The sequence below is a fragment of the Mustela erminea genome, chromosome 19 (assembly GCF_009829155.1).
Source record: "Mustela erminea isolate mMusErm1 chromosome 19, mMusErm1.Pri, whole genome shotgun sequence".
NCBI lineage: Eukaryota > Metazoa > Chordata > Mammalia > Carnivora > Mustelidae > Mustela > Mustela erminea.
The window spans coordinates 19,461,012-19,477,773 of NC_045632.1; the positions used below are offsets into that span (position 1 = coordinate 19,461,012).

At 42.1% G+C, this 16,762-nt stretch overlaps 1 non-coding gene across 1 annotated transcript; it reads right to left on the bottom strand.

The window, feature by feature from the left end:
* Positions 1 to 13,266: 13,266 nt before the first annotated feature.
* On the bottom strand, positions 13,267 to 13,368 carry LOC116580362. Its single transcript, XR_004281616.1, has one exon. It is a non-coding gene; the product is annotated as a U6 spliceosomal RNA (small nuclear RNA).
* Between the last annotated feature and the right edge of the window lie 3,394 nt (positions 13,369 to 16,762).

Here is a 16,762-nt window from a genome sequence, read left to right on the forward strand (position 1 = left end):
CTGAGAGCAAGACCTGAGCTGAGAACAAGTCAGAAGCTCAACCCACTGAGCCATTCAGGCACGCCCGTTGAAAACTTTTAATAAAAAAAAGGACAGGGGCTGGATGATTCAGGGGTTAAAGCCTCTGCCTTTGGCTCAGGTCATGATCCCAGGGTCCTGGGATCAAGCCCCCCATCAGACTCTTTGCTCAGCAGGGAGCCTGCTTCTCTGCCTGCCTCTCTGCCTACTTGTGATCTCTCTCTGTTAAATAAATAAATAAAATCTTAAAAAAAAAAAAAAAGGACAAGTTAGCACGTCTTTCAAACTCCAGAATTTATTTTACCCAGTGGGGTAAGGATGTCCACTTCATACCCTATGCAACTGGAATGGTCTTTGGCCATCTTTCTTTATAGTGCCTATAATACCCTTTTTGCTCAGGGAATCCTAGGAATTTTACATCAAGTAATATTTCATGACCATTTTTAACAAAAATAACATAGTACACTGAAATTTAAACTTTTTAGAAAAGAAATCTTGCCCTCCTCCCCCGACCCCCACATGCTGTGTAAATTAAAGGGTTTTAACCATGCTTAAAGTACACCTTTGGCCTTTAAATTACTGCTTTAAAAATCTCGCGTCTGGGGCTTAGAAATTGTTTGCATTCCCATTAACTTTCACTAGATGGCAGCAGAGGACACATGTCAGGCTCCAGCGCTGGACTAAATCCACTGAGGCACACAGCTTTTGTCAGACTCTGGGTTTGGCCTGGGATTTCCCGTTTCCACACATAGAAAACTTTCTTTAACTTTTTCCTGATGGCTCCAAGCCCTCTTGTCATCGTAGCCCTGCTTGCACCTGCTGTCCACCACATGGCCATGTGTCTGTCTTTGCCCTTGGCTCGCTTGGGTGCTCTCGAACATTGTTCCACATAGATTAAAGTTTGAAAGGAGATGGCTGTTCCAACTCATTTATCAGGTGGCAGTCCCACTACAAGTATGGGGTCTTCGAGTTCATTCTCTTGCCTGTGCACCTCTCCCCCTCCAATACCCACTCAGTTAGACATCCATGCCACCCAGCTGGAATTCCGGCCACGTCTCTTTCATGGATGTGAACAGTTTCAGGATGAATTTAGTTTTACTCCAACCTGCATCTGCCCCGTGCCTCCAAATTTTCTACATCAGAAAATCAGTAAAAGAACTCTTCCACCCAGACATACAAAACCTTGTTAGCATTTCCTTTGCCCATATATTCCATTGGTTGGACTAAATGGAGGGTTTGAAGGTCTACCCTACTAACCTCACTCTTTGATGCCATGGGAAGGTCTTCTTCGATTCAGACTAATATGCAGACTCGTAAGGCTACTGGAGGCCACACACTGACACGGCCTATTCAGAAGGCGTAGGACAGGAGCCACACATGCAGCAAGGCAGTGTCAGCTGATTCCAGCAGTGGGAATCTTTGGAGCAGTTTATCCAGCACATAGCCCAGGCGCAAGAAGACAAGATCTACTCAGGGCAGATGCACAAGTTGCCCAAATTTCATGCCCTGTGGCAAACAAGATCTCTGGGAACAACTGCAAAGGCATGGCTTCCGGGGTCCTCGCAAGGAACTTACAGGTTAGAGAAGGAACCCAAGGCAGTGGTGACTCCCAGTCCAGATAAAATTTACAAACCAGGGGTCATTTTTATCATAAACAATGTTGCCTAGTAGCATAGTTGACACATACCATCTTTATCTGTTTCCAGGAAAACATAGAAAATTAACCAAAAGTCAGCCTCTCATATGATAGAGAAAAGGTTTAATACTTTACCTACACCTAGAAGTTAAAAGAGTGAAATGAAAAACTATAGCCCTTTGTTCAGTGAAAATGAATGAAGTTCAGCAAAGCAGCCAGATAATCTTTTAAAAAGTCTTTTAACATACCAGCAATGAGTCAATGATTACATAATGTAATAGGGTAAATATTTCTTTCATAATAGCAACAGAAGCCATATTTACTTAATAGACATAATATACATAATAATATATCAAAAATAATCAAGCCCTACATGAAGAATACTTTAAAAAATTGATGGAAATTCCTGAATAAAGGAACCATGTTAATTGGATGAAAAGACTCAATATTGTAGAGATATAAATGCTCTCCAAATAAACCATACGAATGCGACATAATTCCAATAAAAATCCCAATAGAATTTTTCTAAGGAATTTGAAAAATGGATCCAAAATTCACCTGGAAGAATTTGTTTAAAGAAAAAGAGTTGGACTTATTTTATAGACATCAAACCTACTAGAAAGTTAACAGGGATCAAGAGTACAACTTTGGCCCAGAAATAGGCATCCATATCAGAACTGAGTAATTGCATTCAGAAACAGATACTTTAGTTTTCTTTTATGTTGATAGAACTTATGTTAAACACATAAATCTTATGTGTAGAGCACAGTATAGTTTTACAAGTGTATATTTCTGCTTTGCCACCATACAGATAAAGATACAGATGAGGGGCACCTGGGTGGCTCAGTGGGTTAAGCCTCTGCCTTCAGCTCAGGTCATGATCTCAGGGTCCTGGGATAGAGCTCCACATCAGGCTCTCTGCTCAGCAGGGAGCCTGCTTCCTCTCTCTCTCTGCCTACCTCTCTGCCTACTTGTGATCTCTCTCTCTATCAAATAAATAAAATCTTCAAAAAAAGATATAGATTTATTTCGCTAAGCAGGATACCCTCTATTTCCATCCACGTTGTCGCAAATGGCAAGATTTCATTTCTTTTGATGGCAATCGGAGAAAGACAACTATCATAGGATCTCCCTGATATGAGGAGGTAGAGATGCAACATGGGGGGTAAAAGGGGTAGGAGAAGAATAAGTGAAACAAGATGGGATTGGGAGAGAGACAAACCATAAGTGACTCTTAATCTCACAAAACAAACTGAGGGTTGCTGGGGGGGAGGGGGCTTGGGAGGGGGGGTGGGGTTATGGACATTGGGGAGGGTATGTGCTATGGTGAGTGCTGTGAAGTGTGTAAACCTGGCGATTCACAGACCTGTACCCCTGGGAATAAAATTATATTATATGTTTATAAAAAATAAAAAATAAAAGATATAGATGATTTCTGGTACCCCAAGATGTTTGCTTGTCCTCTGTCCCAGTTGTTATCAATCCCCCCATCAAAAATAGCCATGGGTCAGTTTTGCCTCTTTATGAATTTCATGTGACTAGAATCATACAGATGTAACCTTTTGTGGCCGGCTAGTTTTGGTCAACATTACATTTGTGATATTCATTCATGTAAGCACATGGGTACAGATATGTTTTTTTTCTTTTTCATTATTGCAGTATCCCATTCCATACCTGTTATATATTCATATAACAAAATATGCTCACCCAATCTAATGTTGATGGAATTGGTTTTGCTTCTAGTTTTTGGTCATTACAAATAAAGCTTCTATGAACATACTTCTACATGTCTTTCACTGGACATAAGCACTCATTTATATCAGACATATCCCCAGAAATGGAATTGCTAGGTCATAGGATAAATATGTATGTTTACTTTTTTTTTTTTTTTTAAGTAGGCTCCATGACCAGTGGGGATGCCAATGCAGGGCTTGAATTCACGACGCTGAGATGTGAGCTGAGATCAAGAGTCAGACACTTAACCCACTGAGCCGCCTGGGGCACCCCATATATGTTTATCTTTAGTAAATGCTGCCAATTTTTCAAACTGGTTGCACCATGGTGGGGGTTGAGAGTGTCGGTTTATAGCAGTAAATCAATTGTGGTTTTAATTTGCATTTCCTTGATGACTAAAGGCGTTGAATGCCTTTTCATCTGCTTATTGGCCATCGGGACATTCTCTTTTGTGAAGGTTAGTGCAAGTCTTCTGTACCTCCCCTTTCCTAAAATTGATCCAGATATTTTCTTATTAATTTATAGGAGTCCTTGTCAGATATATGTTCTGTCAACATCTGCTGCTGGTCTGTCACTTACTTTTTTACTTGCTTTCTTTCTTTTTTTTAAAGAATCTATTTACTTATTTATTTATTAGAGAGCGAGGGAGAGAGAATCTTGAAGCAGACTCCATGCTGAGTCCAGAGCCTGAGGCCGGGCTCGATCCCATGACTATGAAATCATGACCTGAGCTGAAACCAAGAGTCAGATGTTTAACCCAGGCACCCCCTTTTCACTTTCTTAATGTTGTTTTTGATGAGTAGAAGTTTCATTAACTTAATTAATGTATAAGTTAAAATTAATGTATTAATCTTCTATAGTTACTGCTATTTGTGTCCAATTAAGGAAATCTTTGCCTGTCCCTTACCCATCAGCATGGTCTCTTATGTTTTCTTTAATACTATTTTTGTCTTACCTTTCACATGCTTCTCAAATTAAATTTTGTGTATGGTGTGAGGTAGGGGTCAAGGTTCATGCTTTCTTTTCTTTTCTTTTTTAAGAGTTTATTTATTTATTTGACAGACAGAGATCACAGATCAGAGAGAAAGAGGGGGAAGCAGGCTCTCTGCTGAGCAGAGAGCCCGATATAGGGTTCAATCCCAGAACCTCGGGATCATGACCTGAGTCGAAGACAGAGGCTTTAATCCACTGAGCCACCCAGGCACCCCAAGGTTCGTGCTTTCTTACATAAATATTCAACTGACCCAGCCATATTTATTGAAAAGACAATCCATTCCCCCATTACATGGTACTGGAGGTTCTAGCTAGTGTAGAAAGGTAAGAAAAAGAAGTAAAAGTCATCTTGATTAGAAAGGAAAAGAAAATGGTCTTTACATTGATGGTATGATTGTATAGAAAATTTTCTGGCATTTATAAAAAGCTACTCAAACTAATAAGCAAGTGTGTTTTCATAAGTTTTCAGGATACAAGATTAGCATACAAAAATCATTTATATTTCTACATATTACCAGTAAATTATTAAAATATAAAATAATAACATTTATAATTCCTTTAGAAGTATGAAAACTTAGAGATAAATCTGACAAAAGATGTGCAAGACCTGTACACTGAAAACTACAAACATTTCTTTTTCTTTTCTTTTTTTTTTTAAAGATTTTATTTATTTATTTGACAGAGAGAAATCACAAGTAGATGGAGAGGCAGGCAGAGAGAGAGAGAGAGAGGGAAGCAGGCTCCCTGCCGAGCAGAGAGCCCGATGCGGGACTGGATCCCCCGACCCTGAGATCATGACCTGAGCCGAAGGCAGCGGCTTAACCCACTGAGCCACCCAGGCGCCCCAAACTACAAACATTTCTGAGAGAAGTTACAGAATATTTGTGTAAATAGAGATAACATATTCATAGATTGGAAGACTCACTATTTTTAAGGTCTCGTATAGATTGATCTATAGATATTTTGCAATTCCAATCAAAATCCCAGCAGGCTTTTTGTTGTTGTTGTTGTTGAAATTTACAAACTGATTCTAAAATTCATTTAGAAATGCAAAGGATAAAAATAAATAAATAAATAAATAAAATAAAAGAAATGCAAAGGATATAGCCAAGACCAATTTGAGAAAAAAAGAACAAAATGGGAAGATTTAAATGATCTGATCTCAAGACTTATTATAGAGCTATGGTAATTAAGACCATGTGGTATCAATGTCATGATAGATAAATCAATAAACAGACTAGATTCCATAAATAAAACCACGTTTATATGAGCAATTGATTTTTAACTAATTAGCAAAGGCAATTCTGTGTAGAAAGGATAATTTTCAACAAGTGGTTGAAAAAATTGGGTAATCTATAGGCAAAAAATTAACTTCAACCCATCTCTTGCCCTATATGAAAAAATTAATGTAGCATAGATCATGATCATAAGTTTAAAATTTAGAACTATGAAACTTGTAGAGAAAAAATAGACAAAATCTTTGGGACCTTGGGCTGGCAAAGATTTTTTAGATATGACACCAAAACACAAGTAAAAATGTGTTAAACTGGGGTGCCTGGGTGGCTCAGAGGGTTAAGCCTCTGCCTTCCCATCAAGTCATGATCTCAGAGTCCTGGGATGGAGCCCCAGATCCTCTCTGCTCAGTGGGGAGCCTGCTTCCCACCCCACCCCCACAGCCCCTGGCTGCTGCTCTGTCTACTTGTGATCTCTGTCTGTAATAAATAAATAAATAAAATACTTAAAAAATGTGTTAAACTTTATCAAAATTAAGAATGTCTGCTTTGATACATGTTTCCAGAAGAATGAAAATACCAACCACTGACTGGAAGAAAATATTCACAATCCCATATCTGAAAAGGCATACCCAAATTATGTAAAGAACTTGCAACCCTGATTAGTAAGAGAATGAAGAATCCAATTTTTAAAAATGGGCAAAAGATTTGAATTGCCACTTGGATGGAAAGCAAGCTTATGAAAGAACGTTCAATTTCATTAGTCTCTTAGATAAATGCGAATTAAACCTACATACACATCTTTTAGAATGTCTAACAGTTTTGGTGAGAATATGGAGAATCTGGAACTCTCACTTACTGTTGGTGGGAATGTAAAATGGAAGCACCACTTTGAAAAACAATTTGGCAGTTTCTTAAAAAGTTAAACATATACCCGTCATAATGACAGCAATTTCACTAGTAGGTATTAATCCAAATAAAAGTTTAGGTCCATACAAAGATGTGCACATCACTGTTGATAGTTTTGTTTGTGATAGCCAGAAACTGGAAACAACCCAAAAGTCCAACAACTTGTGACTAGATAAACAAATGGCGCTATCTCCATATAAAGGAATGGACTAGAGATAACACTTAGCAACATGGGTGAATCTCTATATAATGAAGCCTGACTTCTAAGCCCCTCCAAAGCCCATAGTCTATGACTCCACTTATATATAATTCCATAAAATGCAAACTAATTTATGGTGACTGAATGCAGATTTATGGTTATGTAAGGAGTGGTTATGGTGGACTGAGCCTGGGAGGAGGGCTTAAAATGGGCAGAAGGAAACTTTTGGGGGTTAGGGTTATGTTCACTCTGTCGATTGGGGGTTGGGCACTGGGAAGGCCAGGAGGCTCAGAACGCGGGCGCAGGAGCGGAGGCGGGGCTAACGCATTGCAACAGGTGGCTCGCCAGTGCACCAACCCTCAGGCCACCACTACCTCCCAGGCTGCCCCGCGTTCTCGGGCGCAGGCGCAGTGAGGTGGGCGGGGGAGGGGGCCCGGCCCCCGGGTTCGGTGGGTGTGACTCGGCCCCCCCAGCCCCGCCCCGGCCGCGGCCACACCCCTCGCCCCGCCTTCTGGCTCAAGACACCTTGGGGTGGTGCTGCTGCCCATCTCCGAGCTGCTTCCCGCCGGCAGGTGAGTGAGGTGCTACCGTTGTGCGCCCGCTGGTCCGCCGGAAGGGAAGGCGGGAAGTTGCGGGTTCCCAGTGGGATGATCTAACCCCGTTTCTTCTGCTCACTTAGAACAGAGTCCCCGAGTCCTCTTGGGAGTGGGACAACTATCCAGGAGACGCTCCCTGCATCCTCGCGTGGTCTTCAGGGGGCAATACTGCAAAACAGATGCTGCACCTGAGTGGTTTGCTTCTCCCTGGGTGGGGAGAGTTTTCGGTTTAAATACAGTTCTTCCTTCCCGAGTGTATGAAAGATAACCTATTTAAAAAAATAAAAACAAAGTCCCCAGCCCCATCTAGAAACGAAAGGGTTCTTAGGGGCAGCTCCACTAGAAGCCACCAGAAACGTACGTGTTTGTAGTTTTTTGTGATGCAAAACAAAATACAGTATATTCTTATCAAAATATTATTCTGCTACTCAGTTTCATTTGGGAAGACCCCCTTAAAATGTACGATGTGCGTGCCAATACAGTATGTGAGTGCTTGAAGAAAGCGAGACACAGAGAAGCAAAGCTGCCTCCCAAAGATTTCACACCTATTACCTGGGAGAGTCAAGAAGATGGGAATCTCACTGGGCTCTTCTTGACTGTTTGATATTGCCTCCCTGTCACTTTCTTGTCAAATTGTGGGTAGATATTTATTTCATTTGCTTTTCTTTTTTCCCTTTAAACAGTAACATGGTTGGATTCTGGATACTAATCTGCCTCACTAATAAAAGACATCAGTTAGGAAATTGTTGTTTTACTCACAGTCAAGTTATGAAAAACTTATTTATGACTCATGAGAAACACTCGTTTCATTTTTGTCTTAAAGTAGTTGAATCTATGTTTGAGAATACCTGCTGTTTTATGGTAATTTTGGTCCATTCTTGAGAGTTACAGGGGCTCCCCTTAGAGAAGAGAGCCATCCTTGCTTGGGGCCGGCCCCACAGTCCTTTCCTGGGCTGCACAGCAGCTGCTAGTTAGCAGAATGGACTCATAAGCAGCCATGACTCATAAGAGCTTGGCAGGCTGCTAATTTTTGTTTTCCCACTATAGCAATTGTTAAACACTTAGGAACAATAATAAAAACTCTCAATAGATGACAAGCAAGAGCACAGATTTCCCTTACAGAATAGTAGTACAGCTTTCTTCCATGTAGACAAAATATGTTAAATAGATTTTAGAGGTTTTAGTTATGTTTAATTTCAGTGTATCTGTTTCTCATAAATAGACACACAGTTTTGTGGATGAATTTACTCTTTCCTTCCTGTCTGGTCATTTTATTTATTTTTTATTTTTAAAGATTTTATGTATTTATTTGACAGACAGAGATCACAAGTAGGCAGAGAGGCAGGCAGAGAGAGAGGGGGAGGCAGGCTCCCTGCTGAGCAGAGAGCCCTATGCAGGGCTCAATCCCAGGACCCTGAGATCATGACCCCAGCCAAAGACAGGGGCTTTAATCCACTGAGCCACCCAGGCGCCCCCATTTTATGGTTTTAAAACTTTTTTTTTTTTAGATTTTATTTATTTATTTTACAGACAGAGATCACAAGTAGGCAGAGAGGCAGGCAGAGAGAGAAAGGAGGAAGCAGGCTCCCTGCAGAGCAGAGAGCCCGATGCAGGGCTCAATGCGGGGCTGGATGCGGGGCTCGATGCGGGGCTCGATGCGGGGCTCAATGCGGGGCTCAATGCGGGGCTCGATCCCAGGACCCCAGGATCATGACCTGAGCCGAAGGCAAAGGCTTTAAGCCACTGAGCCACCCAGGCACCCCATTTTATGGTTTTAATAGTTGCCATCACATGTTCTCCGTCTGCCCCCAGCTCAGAACAAGATCTTCTTGTGATACTTGGCAGCCCTTGTTCTGTGATCACCTTTGGGAGTCTTGGATCCAACTTGGCTCACATCCTCTGTTCTTTACCTCTCCAGACCCATAGCCTTCTGTGAAGTCAGGGCACCTAGTCTCACTTGGCTGCTATCTTTTTCAGCTTCTTTTATTTTAATTAATTAACTAATTAATTAATTATATTTAAATTCAAGTCAGTTAACATGCAGTGTATTATCTATCTATCTATCTACCTATCTATCTAGTTTTAGGGGTTTTCCAGCTTCAAGGAAAGACTTGAGTTTGGCTTGGGACATTAGTCTTGCAGAAAGCAAGAGTCCTTTATCCCATAAGGAATTGAATTCCTGGTTGCCAGGTCTGGGGTCTGACCCTAGGCCCCAGTAAGCCTGAGCTGGCCCTCTTGCCACCACTGTGTTTATCTCTGTACCTTGTTCAGAGATGATTTTCCTACTCTTGAGCCTAACTGTGGCTTACTGGTTTTCTCGTTTTATATTTTACCACTCGATGTAAGCTCTCAGAAGACAGAAACTGTCAGTTTTGTGCATCACTATCTTTAGCATTCAGAGTAGAACCTGACACATGGTAAGTATCCAATAAATATTCATTGGATAAATAGATGAACAGAATGCTTTGTTTTGAAAAGAGTCTGTCCAAGTGTGAACTTTGGAATCATCTAGGAGTGGAATTTGACGTGTTCTTCTGGATATGCATTCTGAAGAGCGAAATAAATCAGTATTCCAATATTCACCTCTAATTATCTTTATTTTAAAAAAGATTTTATTTATTTATTTGACGGACAGAGATCACAAGTAGGCAGAGAGGCAGGCAGAGAAAGGGGGAAGCAGGTTCCCTGCTGAGCAGAGAGCCCGACTGGGGGCTTGATCCCAGGACCACGAGATCATGACCTGAGCTGAAGGCAGAGGCTTTAATCCACTGAGCCACCCAGGTGCCCCTAATTGTCTCTTTTTTTAAGACCACATACAAACTTTCCACTCTTATCTTTGTTTCATATCTAATAGATTTGCTTTATAATTTAATGAAGCTATCTGAAAAGAACAATCAGATCATTTTCGTTAGCAATCTATTTCTGTAGAATGGAGAATTCTGTTTAAAGCTTCTCGTTTTATCAGGGTTGTATCGCACTAGTTATCGATTTCTGGGTAACAATACCCCACAACGATCTCCTCGTAGTTTTGTGGGATAGGAGTTCCGACAGAACACAATGAAGAGGAATCGCTTATGCTCCACGATGCCTGGGACCTCAGCTGGGGCCTGGCTGGACATGTCTATTCATGCAGCCTCTGGATGTCCCTACATGTGTCTTTAGTATGGTGGCCTTAGGGTAGTTGGAATTCCCACATGGTGGCTGAGGGCTTCGAGACAGCCTCTTTCAAGGCACAAGAAGTGGAAGGCCCTTGTTTCTTAGGACCCTGGGATGGCGTCACTCTTGCAGTATTCTGCTGGTGAACACAGTTGTAGAACATGCCCAATTTGAGAGGCAGTGAAACCGCTAATGGGAGCAGTGTTAATTTATGTCCACCTTTAATCCAGCACATTGGCTATTAGAAAAATCTCTTTGTTATAAGGCATCTCATAACCTGCCCCACTCCAGACATTTCTTTTAAGATAGCATCCCCAACAAAAGCAGTTCCATTTTTTTTTTAAGATTTTATTTATTTATTTGACAGACAGAGATCATAAGTTGGCAGAGAGGCAGGCAGAGAGAGAGGAGGAAGCAGGCTCCCGGCCGAGCAGAGAGCCCGATGTGGGGCTCGATCCCAGTACCCTGGGATCATGACCTGAGCTGAAGGCAGAGGCTTTAACCCACTGAGCCACCCAGGCGCCCCAGCAGTTCCATTTTTGCTCATACATACTCAATGAGGTGAAAGAAAGCCTTTGTTTTGATGTTAGGCTGGCCTCTAATCTTAACTTTGAGATCAAGTGAATCATAAAAATGGAAGGTTGATTGGATTAGTAAGATCCTCATTTTATAGCTGATCTTTTTGAAGTTTATGATACAAAACTCCAGTTAGAGCCATAGTTATGGTGATTCCCCAGGGAAAGTGGAAAGTTCTGGGATATTGAAAATCTGAGCCATGTGTGATGTCAATGCATTGGATATAAATCCTCCAAGTTGCATTTGAAGTAGAGTAAACTGGTTAAGTAAGAGACAACAGCTGGAGAGAGAGAGAGAGAGAGAACAGCTGTGATCTTAAGGAGGGGAGAGGAGAGATGGCCCTGACATTAGAAAAAGGCAGGTAGGGGTGCCTGGGTGGCTCAGTTGGTTAAGTGACTGCCTTCAGCTCAGGTCATGATCCCAGGGTCCAGGGATTGAGCCCCATGTTGGGATTCCTGCTTGGTGGGGAGCCTGCTTCTTCCTTTCCTTCTGCTGCTCCCACTGCTTATGCTCTTCTCTCTCTCTCTCTGTCAGATAGATAGGTAGATAAAAAGAAGAAGACAGCTATAGGGTACCTGGATGGCTCAGTTGAATGAGCGTCTGACTCTTGATTTGGTCTGTTCCCTCCTTTCCATGCTCTCATTTTCTCTCTCTCTCTTTCGCAAACAAAACAAAACAAACAAAACAACAACAACAACAACAACAAAAACAACTAGAAAAGAAAAAAGAAAAAAAAGCACAAAAACAAACAAACAAAACCCAGCAGCTCGCTATCAGCAATGGGTGCTGTTGAGGCTGAGCCAGCAGGACTTTTGTATGTGGAAAAATAGGGAAGGGACCAGCTGGTCCCTCCACACTTTGAGTCTTGGTGGTTGGAGATGGAGACTCCTCTCCCTGAGGCACGGAGCAGGGAGGATGAGCTTTTGCTATGGGTTGGAGATGATTATGAAATCCAAGATATCCCACCTGGACTGGAAACATGAATGCATTGTTCACCAGATAAAAACCGAGAATTGTCAGGCCTCTACTTGGGGGCGAGCTGAATCGGGACACTACATTCTTTGGGTGTGTTCATAGACTAGAGACCAGGTAGCACTTGGTTTGTTACTCTGCTAGGAGTTTGGATAGCCTTTTATAGGTAGCATTAAGTCTACTGAAGAGTGTTTAAGGAGGGAGTGACATGATAAATTCTGAATTTTAGAAAGATCATTCTGTTGGCATCATAGGGAAAAAGTTTTTAAAGATTTTATTTATTTATTTGAGAGAGAGAGTATGAGTGGTGGGAGGGTCAGAGGGAGAGGGAGAAGCAGAGTCCTGGCTGAGCAGGGAGCCCGACACGGGACTTGATTCTAGGACCCTGGGATCATGGCCTGAGCTGAAGGCAGCTGCTTAACCGACTGAGCCACCCGGGTACCCTTGCATTGTAGAGAATTAATTAGGTAAGGCTAAGTCCAGTTATTAGTCTGTTTCATTAATAGGGGCATAAACTAAGCCTGGGTCATTAGTAATGAAATGAGACAGATCTGAGAGTTGGAGTTAAACTCTAAAGGGTTTCATAATAGACTAGATGAAGGTAGCAGGAAGAGGAATAGAGAAGTCTGGAATGAATGAGTTGAGCTTGAAGACTGAAATAAATGGTGATGTGCTAACTAAAATAAAAAGTAGGAAAAGGTTTGCAAAGAAGAATGGGGTTTGATTATGCTAATGAGGGAATACTTTATATACAGTGAAATGCATAGATCTCAAGTGTACATTTCTTTTATCGGACTCTGCAACAGTTGATCTCTGTGCTGTTTTGGACACCTGGGCTGTTTTCAGTGTTGCCACTAATATAAATAAAACTCCAATGAACATTATTTAATTTAATTTAATATATTTATTTGACAGAGAGAGGAGACCCAGCGAGAGAGGGAACATAAGCAGGGGGAGTGGGAGAAGGAGAAGCAGGCTCCCCACTGAGCAAGGAGCCTCACGCAGGACTCAATCCCAGGACCCCGGGATCATGACCCAAGCCCAGTGCAGATGCCCAACAATGGAGCCACCTGGGCATCCCTTCTATGAACATTCTTGTACAAGACTTTTTGGGGATGTACATTTTTATTTCCCTTGGATAAATACCTAGGAGTAGGATTGCTGAGAAGAGTTCTTCCAAGTGTTTGTGCCTTTGTACTCTCTACCAGCAAAATATCAGAGTTCCAGTTGCTTCTCATCTTCACCAACACTTGGTAATGTCAGTCTTTTTGTGTGTCATCCTCACACAAGGCCAGGCTAATCTCTGTATTGTTCCAGTTTTAGTATATGCACTGCTGAAGGGAGCACGTCAGTCTTTTTCATATGAACTATCCTAATGGGTGTGTAGGAGTATCTCCTGGTGGTTAATTTGCATTCTGCTGATGATTTGTGATGCTGAGACCATTTTATGTGCTCACTGGCCATTCGGATGTCTTTTGTTGATTGTCTACTCAAGCCCTTTAAAAAAAATAGGTTGTAGTGCTTATTATTAAGTTGTAGAAGCTCTTTATGTATTCGAGATATAACTCTGTTGGATCATGTATGTACTAAGAGTATTAACCCCAAACTATAGTTTGCCCATTAATATTCTTTTTTTAAGGATGACTATTTTCCTTTTTTTTATTAGTCTCAGAGATAGAATTTAGTCATTCATCAGTTGCTTGTAACACCCAGGGCTCCTTACAACAAGTGTCCTTCTTAAGGTGCATCATCCAATTATCCCTTCCCCCACCTCTTTTTTTTAAAAGATTTTACTAACTTTTTTAGACAGAGCATGGGTGGGAAAGGGGCAGGGAGAGAGGGAAAGAGAATCTTAAGCAAATTCCCTGCTGAGCTCTAGCTCATGACCCTGAGATCATGACCTGAACCAAAATCAAGGGTCAGATACTTAACCGACTGAGCCATCCAGGCACCCCACCAATTAATTTTCTTAATGGAGTATTAAATCCTGTATCTTGCGAAGGTGCTGGCAAGTGGATTAAACTCTCCCTCCTTCAACTTACGTTCCAGTCCTCTTGATCAAACACTCTAGAACCCAGTCCCACCAGTGCTTTCCTGGCTTTTGCTGGCGCATGCTAGCTTCTTGGGACTATAGTCCCCTTCCTTCCTTATCAGGCCCAATGGGTTATCTTGTGACTCAATCCCAATTTTAAGATTAAATCACCATTTGGAGATTAAAATCCTGGTGGCCGGGAAGGGCAGGTCCTGAGAAGGCACAACCCCTCCCCACTACAGAGATGGGGGGTGGGTGGGTGAACACCGTCTTATCAGGGGGCAGCCTCTGCATCATCTCCAAGCAAGAGGGAATGAGACGTTAGCTCTTAATGGGAAGGAGTGGGCTATTTCCATAGGCTCAGAGGGCACAGGGGAATCTGGATATTCAAGATTTTCAGGGGTATCAATCCAGATAACTCATTTCATTTTTTTCCCACTGGGCCCTGACCTTGCTGCAGCAGGCCTGCTCTCACTGGGAATTTATCCTTCTGTGGAATTTGGCTGTTGTGACCATTCAGTCTTAGGCCTGGTCCCTGCTCAATGGGGAGTCTGCTTTCCCCTCTCTATCTACCCTTCCCCCTACTTGTTCTCTTTCTCTCTCTCAAAAAAACAAAAAACATAAAACAAACCAAACAACATTATTTTTTTCTTTATCTTTTTTTTTTTTTTCCCATCGAGAACATTCTTGAAGAGTTAAACTGTCTTTCCCCACCCTCCATGGCGAGGCTCTGAAGAACACAGTGACTCGGACAGTTTGGGGCCAGGGCCTTGATTTGTGCTAAAGCATTGGCTGCCCTCTGTCGCATCTGTTCCCCTGCACCTGGGGAACAAATAACTGCTCTCCTGACTCCTCCTAGGCTAGATAAAGTTTTGCTGCTTTTGAACTTCATAGAAACGAAACCACAGAGTATGTGCTTTTTGGGCCTGGCTTCCCCCACTCAACGTTATGTTGGTGAGATTCCTATGAGTGTGTTATTGCAACTCGCCCGTTCTTATTGCTATTTATATTTTCCTTGTGTAAATATTTATTGCTTCTGTGACAGATGGTAGTTATATTTGTGGGGAGTACAACTGTCATGTGTAGAGAAGGTGACTAACTCCGTTGTACCCCTGAAACTAAATGCAACATCAGGTGTTAACTATACTCAAATAAAATTTAAAGATACCTGCATGTTTCTGTTAGTATTCACCCAGGAGTAGCATGGCTAGGTTGTAAAAAATGTGTCTATTCAACGTTAACAACTATTGCCTGTTGGTTTTCTAGGATGTTATTTTTTTGAAATAATTAAATTAGACCAGAGAAACAACTTTGATGTTTATGTAACAAAATAAGAGCTGTGAAAATGTGTCCTAGGCTCGGGAGGCCACGTGGGGCTGTGGATTAAAGTGGATTAAACTCTCCCTCCTTCAACTTACATTCCAGTCCTCTTGATCAAACACTCTAGAACCCAGTCCCACCAGTGCTTTTCTGGCTTTTGCTGGCACATGCTAGCTTCTTGGGGCTATAGGGGCTGTGTTCGGAGCCTGAAAGGCATGAGAAGGGAAGGTGGGCCGGCTAGTACAACGAAGATGGACAAGGTTGAATCCTGGGTCCACTGCTTACATTTTCTGTTACCTTGGCCGAGTGACTGAACCTTCTTCAACTTTAGTTTCTTCATCTGTAAAATGGGGGTAGTACTTACCTAAAAGAGTCGTTTTGAAGATGAAATGAGTCATTAGGGAAACTCATTAGAGGAGGGCCTGGTACCCAAATCACCCCCAAAATACTCATTTCTTTCCTTTCAAAGGATTTTTAAAAATTTTTATTTATTTATTTGACAGACAGAGATCACAAGTAGGCAGAGAGGCAGGCTGAGACAGAGAGGGGAAGCAGGCTCCCCGCCGAGCAGAGAGCCCGATGCGGGGCTTGATCCCAGGACCCTGAGATCATGACCTGAGCCAAAGGCAGAGGCTTAACCCACTGAGCCACCCAGGCGCCCCTCCTTTCAAAGGATTTTATTTGGAGGTATTAGTAGATGGATATTATTTGAGTGGGAACCTATATAATTAACTATATATCCTTTAAAGTGTTTAATAAAATAAACGTAAGACTGAGACGGAACCATTAGAGACTCAATCTCCTAGTTTTACATTGGTGGGTATGTTTTATGCCGAGCTGGAAAGGGAGCGTGTGCATTTTAGGGTTCTTCCTTAAGACGCCATTTTGCAGAACACACAGACTTTCCCCTATATTTGCAGTTCTTTGAAGAGTAGAGACAACCCCCTGCCCTCCCATGACAACAGCATCTGTCACAGAGGACAAAGCCCTCTACAGGAAAAAGTAGAGACCCGAGATGCAAAAAATTGGTCTTTGTCTCAGTGGTAAAGGTGTGACCATCGCCATCACAGCCAAAGAAAGACAAAACAAAAGGATGTGGAACCTCAAATTCTTAGGACCTAACAGCATGCGCACTGATGTCAGGTACTAGAGAGGGTAAGGAACAGCTTCAAATCTTTGCATTGTACTCACAGATCCCATAAGAATATTAATAAATGGACTTGACGGGAACAAAATGAGGTGAGCTGGTGATGCGGGTGTTTTGTCTGGAGGTAAGGGAGGAGTGACCAGAGTGGGGGAGCTTTCGCAGGGGCTGTGGGCTGAGTAACGATTTGTCTTCTTTAAGATCATTGAGACGCAGAGCTTGAATAGGTCGGCCTGCTACCTGGT